At 49.5% G+C, this 13688-nt stretch overlaps 1 long non-coding RNA gene across 1 annotated transcript in view; it reads left to right on the top strand.

The window, feature by feature from the left end:
* Positions 1-2333: 2333 nt before the first annotated feature.
* LOC142254519 (uncharacterized) overlaps positions 2334-13688 on the top strand; it is a 145870-nt gene continuing 134515 nt past the window's right edge. Inside the window, exon 1 of the long non-coding RNA XR_012727245.1 lies at positions 2334-2456. This is a non-coding gene — a long non-coding RNA (uncharacterized LOC142254519). The remainder of the gene's footprint in view (positions 2457-13688) is intronic.

The following is a 13688-nucleotide window of genomic DNA, read 5'->3' as shown; positions in this document are numbered from 1 at the left end:
TGTTTGCCCGTGCATCCTGTGTAGTCACTGCTCCCTGTGCTGTGTTTGCCCGTGCATCCTGTGTAGTCTCTGCTCCCTGTGCTGTCTTTGCCCGTGCATCCTGTGTAGTCACTGCTCCCTGTGCTGTGTTTGCCCGTGCATCCTGTGTAGTCACTGCTCCCTGTGCTGTGTTTGCCCGTGCATCCTGTGTAGTCTCTGCTCCCTGTGCTGTGTTTGCCCGTGCATCCTGTGTAGTCTCTGCTCCCTGTGCTGTGTTTGCCCGTGCATCCTGTGTAGTCTCTGCTCCCTGTGCTGTGTTTGCCCGTGCATCCTGTGTAGTCAGTCACTGCTCCCTGTGCTGTGTTTGCCCGTGCATCCTGTGTAGTCACTGCTCCCTGTGCTGTGTTTGCCCGTGCATCCTGTGTAGTCTCTGCTCCCTGTGCTGTGTTTGCCCGTGCATCCTGTGTAGTCTCTGCTCCCTGTGCTGTGTTTGCCCGTGCATCCTGTGTAGTCACTGCTCCCTGTGCTGTGTTTGCCCGTGCATCCTGTGTAGTCTCTGCTCCCTGTGCTGTGTTTGCCCGTGCATCCTGTGTAGTCTCTGCTCCCTGTGCTGTGTTTGCCCGTGCATCCTGTGTAGTCTCTGCTCCCTGTGCTGTGTTTGCCCGTGCATCCTGTGTAGTCACTGCTCCCTGTGCTGTGTTTGCCCGTGCATCCTGTGTAGTCACTGCTCCCTGTGCTGTGTTTGCCCGTGCATCCTGTGTAGTCTCTGCTCCCTGTGCTGTGTTTGCCCGTGCATTCTGTGTAGTCACTGCTCCCTGTGCTGTGTTTGTCCGTGCATCCTGTGTAGTCAGTCACTGCTCCCTGTGCTGTGTTTGCCCGTGCATCCTGTGTAGTCACTGCTCCCTGTGCTGTGTTTGTCCGTGCATCCTGTGTAGTCAGTCACTGCTCCCTGTGCTGTGTTTGCCCGTGCATCCTGTGTAGTCTCTGCTCCCTGTGCTGTGTTTGCCCGTGCATCCTGTGTAGTCTCTGCTCCCTGTGCTGTGTTTGCCCGTGCATCCTGTGTAGTCTCTGCTCCCTGTGCTGTGTTTGCCCGTGCATCCTGTGTAGTCACTGCTCCCTGTGCTGTGTTTGCCCGTGCATCCTGTGTAGTCTCTGCTCCCTGTGCTGTGTTTGCCCGTGCATCCTGTGTAGTCTCTGCTCCCTGTGCTGTGTTTGCCCGTGCATCCTGTGTAGTCTCTGCTCCCTGTGCTGTGTTTGCCCGTGCATCCTGTGTAGTCACTGCTCCCTGTGCTGTGTTTGCCCGTGCATCCTGTGTAGTCACTGCTCCCTGTGCTGTGTTTGCCCGTGCATCCTGTGTAGTCTCTGCTCCCTGTGCTGTGTTTGCCCGTGCATCCTGTGTAGTCTCTGCTCCCTGTGCTGTGTTTGCCCGTGCATTCTGTGTAGTCACTGCTCCCTGTGCTGTGTTTGTCCGTGCATCCTGTGTAGTCAGTCACTGCTCCCTGTGCTGTGTTTGCCCGTGCATCCTGTGTAGTCACTGCTCCCTGTGCTGTGTTTGTCCGTGCATCCTGTGTAGTCAGTCACTGCTCCCTGTGCTGTGTTTGCCCGTGCATCCTGTGTAGTCACTGCTCCCTGTGCTGTGTTTGTCCGTGCATCCTGTGTAGTCAGTCACTGCTCCCTGTGCTGTGTTTGCCCGTGCATCCTGTGTAGTCTCTGCTCCCTGTGCTGTGTTTGCCCGTGCATTCTGTGTAGTCACTGCTCCCTGTGCTGTGTTTGTCCGTGCATCCTGTGTAGTCAGTCACTGCTCCCTGTGCTGTGTTTGCCCGTGCATCCTGTGTAGTCACTGCTCCCTGTGCTGTGTTTGTCCGTGCATCCTGTGTAGTCAGTCACTGCTCCCTGTGCTGTGTTTGCCCGTGCATCCTGTGTAGTCACTGCTCCCTGTGCTGTGTTTGTCCGTGCATCCTGTGTAGTCAGTCACTGCTCCCTGTGCTGTGTTTGCCCGTGCATCCTGTGTAGTCACTGCTCCCTGTGCTGTGTTTGCCCGTGCATCCTGTGTAGTCACTGCTCCCTGTGCTGTGTTTGTCCGTGCATCCTGTGTAGTCACTGCTCCCTGTGCTGTGTTTGTCCGTGCATCCTGTGTAGTCAGTCACTGCTCCCTGTGCTGTGTTTGCCCGTGCGTCACTGCGCCCCGTGTGTAGTCAGAGTCACTGCGCCCCCGGTGCTGTGTTTGCCCCGTCACCCCCTCCCCAGTACTCGGAGCCCCCTCCCTGCCAGGCTCCCGCCAGCCCCCTTCTTATTAGGAGCAGGTTCAGTGCAATCTTTACTTTTATCCCTGCTTCTCCCTCCGCTCCCGTGTGCACAGATGTCCCCTAACCCCGCCTTCCTCCCTGTAAAGCCCCTCTCCTGCAGCCCACCCTGCTGCCACCACCACAAATCTCAGGGCTCCGCTCCAAGGACGCACGGGCACAGAGTGCAGCGAGGTAAGCGCCTGCGGGGGTCTGCGCGCCTGCGGGGGTCTCTGCGCCGCGTCCTGCAAACTTCCCATTGCATGCAGTGCTGGGATCGCTGGCGGCATGAGCGGCTGCAGCGCTGGGTCCATGCCCCTTCTCATGGTCGTGCCAGCTTCTGACTGCATCACTTTACAAACAAGGGGGTCCCACTCCCCCCCTCTCCATCACCCCAGATGCCCTCCCCTGGTAATAAGAAGTCCTGGCAGGGACTACACTCATCCTCTTCCCATCCCACATCCCCAGCACTGGGCAGAAGTGAACCCCCCTAGCAGGGCAGCATATTGGGGGAATCCTCGCTCCACTCTTCTCAATGCTCCACTCCTGTATACAATCTTCCCCATTCATTCTAGTATATAGATAGCCCAAAACACCAAAAAAAGAAAAGAACATCCAGTATTAGGGAGCCCAGTACAAATGGAGGCGTGATTTATCAACAGGTGTTCTGTGGCTTTTCTCTTTAAGGGGGTAGGAGCTAGACAGAATAGAAAAAATGGCTGCAATTTCCTAACTGGCTGCAGTTACAGCAGGAGGCCGCTAGATGGCGTCTGTGCTTCTCTTATCTGAGCGGAGGAGCAGACAAGGGTCCAATGCAGACACTTTCTGCAAAACTCCAGCCATGAAATAAGATGTCCTGAGACCTGGGAAGGATGCACTGGATGGGGCAATTATTAATAAAGAGCTTATATTTACCCCTGAAATATAGAAATAATAATTTGCGATGGAATATGTCATTATATCAATCATCTGAGCATGTCTCATCAGTGTGAGGGTATGCGAACTAGCACATAATAGGGCTGTACTATTAGTGAGGGAATTGCCCTTTTAGCAATTGCCTAGTGAATGACTATTATCTTAATGGGGGATAATTGAATACAGCCTTGATACAACCTATAACACAGGCTTGCATGGTGCTGGACTATACCTCTGCACCCCTTCTAAGGAGAATCCCGGAATATTTTAGGTTTTTGCGTGCTCCATTGGGTCCTGTATACAGACTCCTTACTATTCCTATGGCTCGGACCCCCGAACACCCAGCTCTGCTGTGCACACTGAGTTGACAGAATGCAGGCAGCATTTGTAGCAGCCTGTATTCTGCATATGGAGGGGCTGTAATGATGAGTGTTGGCAAATTGCAAAGACGCCCAGATCATACATGAATATAGTGTGTTCATTAGGAGCACTCAGATTAATGAAAAAAAAAAGGAAATTGCTAATAAAGCAATTCCATAATACACAGCCATTGTCTTTAGACTTCTATGACTTGCTGTGGTAGTGGACACATTCAATTCTTATGCAGAGGATTGTTCTTCTGCTCATCTTTTCTAATGGGATTAATTATAATGAGTCGGTACTACTTTTCCATTCTCCATATGAATATGCATTGAGAGTACTTACCCTCCTGTGATAGTACATACAGTTTGGTGTCATCTAATCCATGAATCTGCTGATGTCATAGAGCTTCAAAGTGATTTCTGGTATCAAATCCGGAAGAACATTATTCCTTAGGAAAGATTCACACATATCACGAAATAATATGTCTGTTATATTATATAGTATGTGTGTTATAATGTCTTTGTGATGCACAGCTCCAAACCTCCTGTATAGACACAGACCTAAAGCAGAGGTCCCCAACTTCAGTCCTCAAGGCCCACCAACAGTGCAGGTTTTTGGGATTTCCTTAGTATTGCACAGGTGTTAATGTAATTACCTGCCCAGGTGCTGGTTCCAACAGCAGTGCAATGCTAAGGAAATCCTGAAAACATGCACTGTTGGTGGGCCTTGAGGACTGGAGTTGGGGAACCCTGACCTAAAGGATAAAATTATGTCTGTCTGCAGCCACCACTAGAGGGTGCTGAACTGTAATTCCATGGGTGATGTGCTCCACCTAGTGGTGGCTACAGGCAGCTAAATTGCCTGTGTCAGCTCCAAACCTCTTGCATAGACCCAACCTAAGGGATAAAATTATGTCTGTCTGCAGCCACCACTAGATGGCGCTTTACTATAACTCCATGGGTGGTGTGCTCCCCCTAGTGGCTGAATTGCCTGTGTCAGCTTCAAACCTCTTGCATAGACACAGACCTAAAGGATAAAATTATGTCTGTCTGCAGCCACCACTAGAGGGCGCTGAACTATAACTCCATGGGTTGTGTGCTCCCCCTAGTGGTGGCTGCAGGCAGCTGAATTGCCTGTGTCATACACAGCTCCAAACCTCTTGCATAGACAAAGACCTAAAGGATAAAATTATGTCTATCTGCAGCCACCACTAGAGGGCGCTGAACTATATCTCCATGAGTGGTGTGCTCCCCCTAGTGGTGGCTGCAGGTAGCTAAATTGCCTGTGTGATACACAGCTCCAAACCTCTTTTATAGACCCAGACCGAAAGGATAAAATTATGTCTGTCTGCAGCCACCACTAGAGGGCGCTGAACTATATCTCCATGAGTGGTGTGCTCCCCCTAGTGGTGGCTGCAGGTAGCTAAATTGCCTGTGTGATACACAGCTCCAAACCTCTTTTATAGACCCAGACCGAAAGGATAAAATTATGTCTGTCTGCAGCCACCACTAGAGGGCGCTGAACTATAACTCAATGGGTGGTGTGCTCCCCCTAGTGGTGGCTGCAGGCAGCTAAATTATTACTAATGTTATCTATTTAGGGTTTGTATCAGAAAAAAAGGAGCTCTCTGACCGATATCAAAGCATGAGATACACATGATGCTGAACTTACCCAGACATTAACATGAAGATTCTCTCCATGCTCCACTGAATCTGTATATGAAGTGTATTTCTACCTGTATATAAAGGTTTATTATTCCCATCTTCATATATGTGTATTGTAGGATAATGCTCCTAAATACAAGCACTTTTGCAATTTACTGATAATTACAATTTTCATCCGTTCTTGAGATATTAATCCTTTTCTTTTGCTTACAGCTCATTGCCTTGGAGCCCGACCACCTCTCCTGAACGGCCGAACATGCGCAGTGCTGACAAGTTCTTTCTATTGACCTTGTAAGTGCTGTTTTGAAGCTGCCAGGATCGCTAGAGGGCGTTGTTACCTCCTAATCCTGGCCAGCTGCAGTGCAGTGTTTACAAGTTAGACAGCAGCGGTGGTCGGTCTCCTAGGCAACGAGCTGTAAACAGAAGAAAAGTGTTAATATCTGCAAATTTTAATAAGCAATAAATAGCAAAAGTGTTGTATGTACATTATCTATGAAAATGGGAAAAACCCTCTAACTCTTCTATTTGATGCTCAGGCCCCTTTAAATATAATAATAGGGTGTCCTCTTCCTATGACGCCTGAGCTGGGGACCAGTGACCGCAGTCTATGCAGAGGGCAGTAGAGTCACAGGAGGGTGTGAATCTGCCCCATCAGCTATGCCATTCTTTACTGAGTGGCAACACATGAGCACCAACATTTAGTGGCGTCACCCCTGGCACCAACATTGAGAGGTGTCACCCCCTGGCACCAACATAGAGAGGTGTCACCCCCTGGCACCAACATAGAGAGGTGTCACCCCCTGGCACCAACATTGAGAGGTGTCACCCCCTGGCACCAACATAGAGAGGTGTCACCCCCTGGCACCAACATTGAGAGGTGTCACCCCCTGGCACCAACATAGAGAGGCATCACCCCCTGGCACCAACATAGAGAGACGTCACCCCCTGGCACCAACATAGAGAGACGTCACCCCCTGGCACCAACATTGAGAGGCGTCACCCCCTGGCACCAACATTGAGTGGTGTCACCCCCTAGCACCAACATTGAGAGGCGTCACCCCCTGGCACCAACATTGAGTGGTGTAACTCCCTGGCACCAACATTTAGAGGCATCACCCCCTGGCACCAACTTTGAGTGGTGTCACCCCCTGGCACCAACATTTAGAGGCATCACCCCCTGGCACCAACTTTGAGTGGTGTCACCCCCTGGCACCAACATTGAGTGGTGTAACTCCCTGGCACCAACATTTAGAGGCATCACCCCCTGGCACCAACATTGAGTGGTGTCACCCCCTTGGCACCAACATTTAGAGGCATCACCCCCTGGCACCAACTTTGAGTGGTGTCACCCCCTGGCACCATATTGAGAGGCGTCACCCCCTAGCACCAACTTTGAGTGGTGTCACCCCCTAGCACCAACTTTGAGTGGTGTCACCCCCTAGCACCAACTTTGAGTGGTGTCACCCCCTAGCACCAACTTTGAGTGGTGTCACCCCCTAGCACCAACTTTGAGTGGTGTCACCCACTAGCACCAACTTTGAGTGGTGTCACCCCCTGGCACCATATTGAGAGGCGTCATCCCCTAGCACCAACTTTGAGTGGTGTCACCCCCTGGCACCATATTGAGAGGCGTCATCCCCTAGCACCAACTTTGAGTGGTGTCACCCCTTGGCACCGGCCTCTAGCCGTCCACCAAGAATAAATCCGGTGCTGCCCAGCAAGCACAGATACTGTAAAGGTTATATACTGGAGTCTGAAGGATTCAGTAATTGCTGATTTATTTGTTAATAAAGGTCAATCCCTGTATAATGAGTTCCGCAATTTCCCATTAGAATTTAGGTTTCATTATTTTTGAAATCTCTTCTTGCTGTCAGTGAACGGAAACTTTCCTATTTACATCCAGACGCCATAAAACATTACAATTGCGTCCAGTGACAATCTTGAGACGTGTCTGTGTCCAGATAGTCTGTTACAATGTATCAGAACTGGATTCTAGGCTCTTTATCTCACAGAGGATTGTCCTGACTGTGAACAATTGTAGCAAACCCTCAGCTGTGAGGTGCTCAAAGCAAAAGGTAGTATATATATATATATATATATATATATATATATATATATATGTATTAGGAGGAAAAATAAGACATAAATCCCACTAGCAGGAGAGGAGTCCAAAAGAGAACCTGCTTCACTCAATAACCTGACTATACACAAATCATCTCAAATAAGGATGAGACAGCGGATATATACTTTGTCTAACAGCTAAATTAGCCACAATATATTATCCCACCATCTACAACCCTCACATAGGATATAGCAATATCAAATAATCAGCTTACCCATATTAGGTGATCTAACAGAGGACCCCGACAGACATGACGCACGTTTCGCCTGTTGTGGCTTTCTCAAGGGAATGTGAAATCATTTTCATTCATTTGAACGGGGTTGAAGCACATGGATTTCTACAAACTCCATTCAGATGACGTATACCAGTGCAGACATTTCTACAAACACTCTGTCACATGGATCTCCTACAAATATGCCATCCTGCTAACATTACTCTGGGGAACTAGCTTTCATGCAATTCCCTAAAATGTAAGAATCTCCGCTGTCCAAGAACCTCTTGGCAAGCGGAGCTGTCAATCACTATACTGCTTCCTCTTCTTTTTCCATAGATTTCTAGCTTAGTCTGTTGAGACTTTCCTCCAGGTAAGACAGATCCATTGTGATGTCCGTCGAGGTTGGATATTAACCCAGTGCAGATCTGCAGCACGGCCAGTAGGTGGCGCCAGTAAAACAGTTCTGGTGGTGCTGCCACTAGCAAGAGTTGGGTCAGCACTAAATATTCCTTATGGAATTGGATCATTGTCCTGTTGTATTAAAATGATCAACTACTCGTATTTATAACTCTTTTCATAGTTGGATGATAGTAAAAAAAAAAAAATAAGATACTTCACCTTCTCCTGTAGGCTCGGGCTCCATGGTGGCTTTTGGTTGCCACAATCACCCAAGAGCCACTAGATGTCCATCGTGGTCACAGTGCATAAGTCGTGGGCTGGTTTCACACATCCGGTTTTTACCATCAGGCACAATCTCGCACCGGATGCGTTTTTTTCCTCATAGACTTGTATTAGCGCCGGATTGTGCCGCATGGCCTTGCGTTTGATCCGTTTTTTGCCGGTAAAATTTGTCAGTTCGGCTGCCGGAAAGGACGCAGAGAGGAACGTTTTTTCCCAAGGCAAAAAAACGCAGAGCGCCAGATGCGGTGTGGTGTATAATGTAAGTCTATGGGCGCCGGATCCGGCACTGTGCGGCATGGTGTATAATGTAAGTCTATGGGCGCCGGATCCGGCACTGTGCGGCATGGTGTATAATGTAAGTCTATGGGCGCCGGATGCGGCACTGTGCGGCATGGTGTATAATGTTAGTCTATGGGCGCCGGATGCGGCACTGTGCGGCATGGTGTTTAATGTTAGTCTATGGGCGCCGGATGCGGCACTGTGTGGCATGGTGTTTAATGTTAGTCTATGGGCGCCGGATGCGGCACTGTGCAGCATGGTGTATAATGTTAGTCTATGGGCGCCGGATGCGGCACTGTGCGGCATGGTGTATAATGTAAGTCTATGAGCACCGGATGCGACACTGTGCGGCATGGTGTATAATGTTAGTCTATGGGCGCCGGATCCGGCACTGTGCGGCACGGTGTATAATGTAAGTCTATGAGCACCGGATGCGGCACTGAGCAGCATGGTGTATAATGTAAGTCTATGAGCACCGGATGCGGCACTGTGCGGCATGGTGTATAATGTAAGTCTATGAGCACCGGATGCAGCACTGTGCGGCATGGTGTATAATGTAAGTCTATGGGCACTGGATGCGGCACTGTGCGGCATGGTGTATAATGTAAGTCTATGAGCACCGGATGCAGCACTGTGCGGCATGGTGTATAATGTAAGTCTATGAGCACCGGATGCAGCACTGTGCGGCATGGTGTATAATGTAAGTCTATGGGCACTGGATGCGGCACTGTGCGGCATGGTGTATAATGTAAGTCTATGAGCACCGGATGCGGCACTGAGCAGCATGGTGTATAATGTAAGTCTATGAGCGGAGGATGCGGCACTGTGCGGCATGGTGTATAATGTAAGTCTATGAGCACCGGATGCAGCACTGTGCGGCATGGTGTATAATGTAGGTCTATGAGCGGAGGATGCGGCACTGTGCGGCATGGTGTATAATGTAAGTCTATGAGCACCGGATGCGGCACTGTGCGGCATGGTGTATAATGTAAGTCTATGAGCGCCGGATGCAGCACTGTGCAGCATGGTGTATAATGTAAGTCTATGAGCGTCGGATGCGGCACTGTGCGGCATGGTGTATAATGTAAGTCTATGGGCGCCGGATGCGGCACTGTGCGGCATGGTGTATAATGTAAGTCTATGAGCACCGGATGCGGCACTGTGCGGCACGGTGTATAATGTAAGTCTATGGGCGCCGGATGCAGCACTGTGCGGCACGGTGTATAATGTAAGTCTATGAGCACCGGATGCGGCACTGTGCGGCACGGTGTATAATGTAAGTCTATGGGCACTGGATGCGGCACTGTGCGGCATGGTGTATAATGTAAGTCTATGGGCGCCGGATGCGGCACTGTGCGGCATGGTGTATAATGTAAGTCTATGGGCGCCGGATGCAGCACTGTGCAGCATGGTGTATAATGTAAGTCTATGAGCGTCGGATGCGGCACTGTGCGGCATGGTGTATAATGTAAGTCTATGGGCGCCGGATGCGGCACTGTGCGGCATGGTGTATAATGTAAGTCTATGAGCGCCGGATGCAGCACTGTGCGGCATGGTGTATAATGTAGGTCTATGGGTGCTGGATGCGGCACTGTGCGGCATGGTGTATAATGTAAGTCTATGAGCGCCGGATGCAGCACTGTGCAGCATGGTGTATAATGTAAGTCTATGGGCGCCGGATGCGGCACTGTGCGGCATGGTGTATAATGTAAGTCTATGGGCGCTGGATGCGGCACAGTGTATAATGTAAGTCTATGGGCACTGGATGCGGCACTGTGCGGCACGGTGTATAATGTAAGTCTATGGGCGCCGGATGCAGCACTGTGCGGTGTGGTGTATAATGTAAGTCTATGGGCGCCGGATGCAGCACTGTGCGGCACGGTGTATAATGTAAGTCTATGGGCGCCGGATGCGGCACTGTGCGGCATGGTGTATAATGTAAGTCTGTGGGCGCTGGATGCGGCACTGTGCGGCATGGTGTATAATGTAAGTCTGTGGGCGCCGGATGCGGCACTGTGCGGCATGGTGTATAATGTAAGTCTATGGGCGCCGGATGCGGCACTGTGCGGCATGGTGTATAATGTAAGTCTGTGGGCGCCGGATGCAGCACTGTGCGGTGTGGTGTATAATGTAAGTCTATGAGCACCGGATGCAGCACTGTGCGGCACGGTGTATAATGTAAGTCTATGGGCGCCGGATGCGGCACTGTGCGGCATGGTGTATAATGTAAGTCTGTGGGCGCTGGATGCGGCACAGTGTATAATGTAAGTCTATGGGCACTGGATGCGGCACTGTGCGGCACGGTGTATAATGTAAGTCTATGGGCACTGGATGCGGCACTGTGCGGCACGGTGTATAATGTAAGTCTATGAGCACCGGATGCGGCACTGTGCGGCACGGTGTATAATGTAAGTCTATGGGCGCCGGATGCGGCACTGTGCGGCATGGTGTATAATGTAAGTCTATGAGCGCCGGATGCAGCACTGTGCAGCATGGTGTATAATGTAAGTCTATGAGCGTCGGATGTGGCACTGTGCGGCATGGTGTATAATGTAAGTCTATGGGCGCCGGATGCGGCACTGTGCGGCATGGTGTATAATGTAAGTCTATGAGCGCCGGATGCAGCACTGTGCGGCATGGTGTATAATGTAAGTCTATGGGCACTGGATGCGGCACTGTGCGGCATGGTGTATAATGTAAGTCTATGAGCGCCGGATGCAGCACTGTGCAGCATGGTGTATAATGTAAGTCTATGAGCGTCGGATGTGGCACTGTGCGGCATGGTGTATAATGTAAGTCTATGGGCGCCGGATGCGGCACTGTGCGGCATGGTGTATAATGTAAGTCTATGAGCGTCGGATGTGGCACTGTGCGGCATGGTGTATAATGTAAGTCTATGGGCGCCGGATGCGGCACTGTGCGGCATGGTGTATAATGTAAGTCTATGGGCACTGGATGCGGCACTGTGCGGCATGGTGTATAATGTAAGTCTATGGGCACTGGATGCGGCACTGTGCAGCATGGTGTATAATGTAAGTCTATGAGCGCCGGATGCGGCACTGTGCGGCATGGTGTATAATGTAGGTCTATGGGTGCTGGATGCGGCACTGTGCGGCATGGTGTATAATGTAAGTCTATGAGCGCCGGATGCAGCACTGTGCGGCATGGTGTATAATGTAAGTCTATGAGCGCCGGATGCGGCACTGTGCAGCATGGTGTATAATGTAAGTCTATGGGCGCCGGATGCGGCACTGTGCGGCATGGTGTATAATGTAAGTCTATGGGCGCTGGATGCGGCACAGTGTATAATGTAAGTCTATGGGCACTGGATGCGGCACTGTGCGGCACGGTGTATAATGTAAGTCTATGGGCACTGGATGCGGCACTGTGCGGCACGGTGTATAATGTAAGTCTATGGGCACTGGATGCGGCACTGTGCGGCATGGTGTATAATGTAAGTCTATGACCGCCGGATGCGGCACTGTGTGGCATGGTGTATAATGTAAGTCTATGGGCGCCGGATGCGGCACGGTGTATACTGTAAGTCTATGGGCACTGGATGCGGCACTGTGTGGCACGGTGTATAATGTAAGTCTATGGGCGCCGGATGCGGCACGGTGTATAATGTAAGTCTATGAGCGTCGGATGCGGCACTGTGCGGCATGGTGTAAAGTCTATGGGCGCCGGATCCGGCAAACACCGGAATCATGGGCCGGATCCGGTTTTTCCACTACTGAGCATGCCTAGAAGTGTTATAAATTCTTTTATGGTCAGAAAATTCTCAGCCCAGTAGGACAAAAATGGACCCCTATCTCTTTGTCTATCTTCATTAGTTAAATGTATAAATGTAGCAGCTGCATAAAAATGTTACAAAGTCGCCAGAAGTAACAATTGTATCAATGTTTATTTAAATATCACAATAAATAGAAAGCAAACAAACTGTTGCCACAAAGACTGAGGCGGCAGCACTGGGGGGGGGGGCAGGGCAGTATATATATCATTTTGCATTATAGAAACAAGGCGATACAAAGTAAGAAAATGCAAAACAAAGTTTATAGGATAGAACACAATAATATCAATATACAAACAAGTGAATAATGCATAAAGTGCTGTGAGTGGAACCTTCTCATAATCGGATGGGGACAACAGTTTAGGCTCTTCTTAGGTTCTTTAACCCTTACATGACTAGTTGGAGGGTGCTGTCCCGTCTGGATGATGCCGCCCCCTTGCCGAATCTTGCCCGGGGGTGATGTGTAATATGCAATGTTTAGATAATTTTCAATAAACAGACAAATCTCAGACGGAATATTGGGGACTTATTAAGTAACATAATAGGACTCAATCCCCTTTAATTGTCAAGTTAATAAGTTCATATCCCGGGATAATATTTACCATTTTGGTTCACAGACGACCGCAGCGGCCTAAGGCGATGACTGGTAAGTGTGAAAACATGCAATAAACTGGAGAAAGTGATGGAATCAATAAGAGGACGACCAACATGGCACAAATCCGGCAGTCAGATGAAGAATGCAAATCAGCTCTCCTCCAAAAGGAAGAAACAGCTCATATTTGTCATGTTTCTTCCTTCTGGAGGAGAGCTAGTTTACATACTTTACTGTTCTTATGGGATATAGCCTTACTCCAGCTGGTCTCTTTAAAGGCAATCTGTTACCAGATCTGAGAGCAGCATAAGATAGAGACAGAGACCCTGATTCCAGCGATGTGTCACTTACTGGGCTGCTTGCTGTCATTTTAATAAAATCAATGTTTTCTGATTTCATCAAAACTACACTAGTAATATAGCTAGAAAACAGAAGCGCTGATAGGGTCTTACCAGATAAACAGCGAGGTAGTATATAGTATAATACACTCACCAATTGTGGTTGTGAAGGGTCAAAACCAGCATAGATAGCATGAGATAATGGCGGCTTCCGCGGCCCCACGTGGAAAGTGACTTCAAAGTAGGAGGAGAAAAAGTGGTTAATCCCGCGCAATCCGCCAGAATGAGATGTAGAAATGTTGATAAATTAATAACTCTTTTATTCCATAGGTCTACGCGTTTCGAGGTGTAAAAACCTCTTCCTCAGGACCAGAATATCAACAATGCCTTTCTGATCCTGAGGAAGAGGTTTTTACACCTCGAAACGCGTAGATCTATGGAATAAAAGAGTTAATAATTTATCAACATT

The sequence above is a fragment of the Anomaloglossus baeobatrachus genome, chromosome 10, assembly GCF_048569485.1.
Source record: "Anomaloglossus baeobatrachus isolate aAnoBae1 chromosome 10, aAnoBae1.hap1, whole genome shotgun sequence".
NCBI lineage: Eukaryota > Metazoa > Chordata > Amphibia > Anura > Aromobatidae > Anomaloglossus > Anomaloglossus baeobatrachus.
Note: the sequence above shows the minus strand (reverse complement) of the source record. Positions and strands in the feature narration are given on the sequence as shown.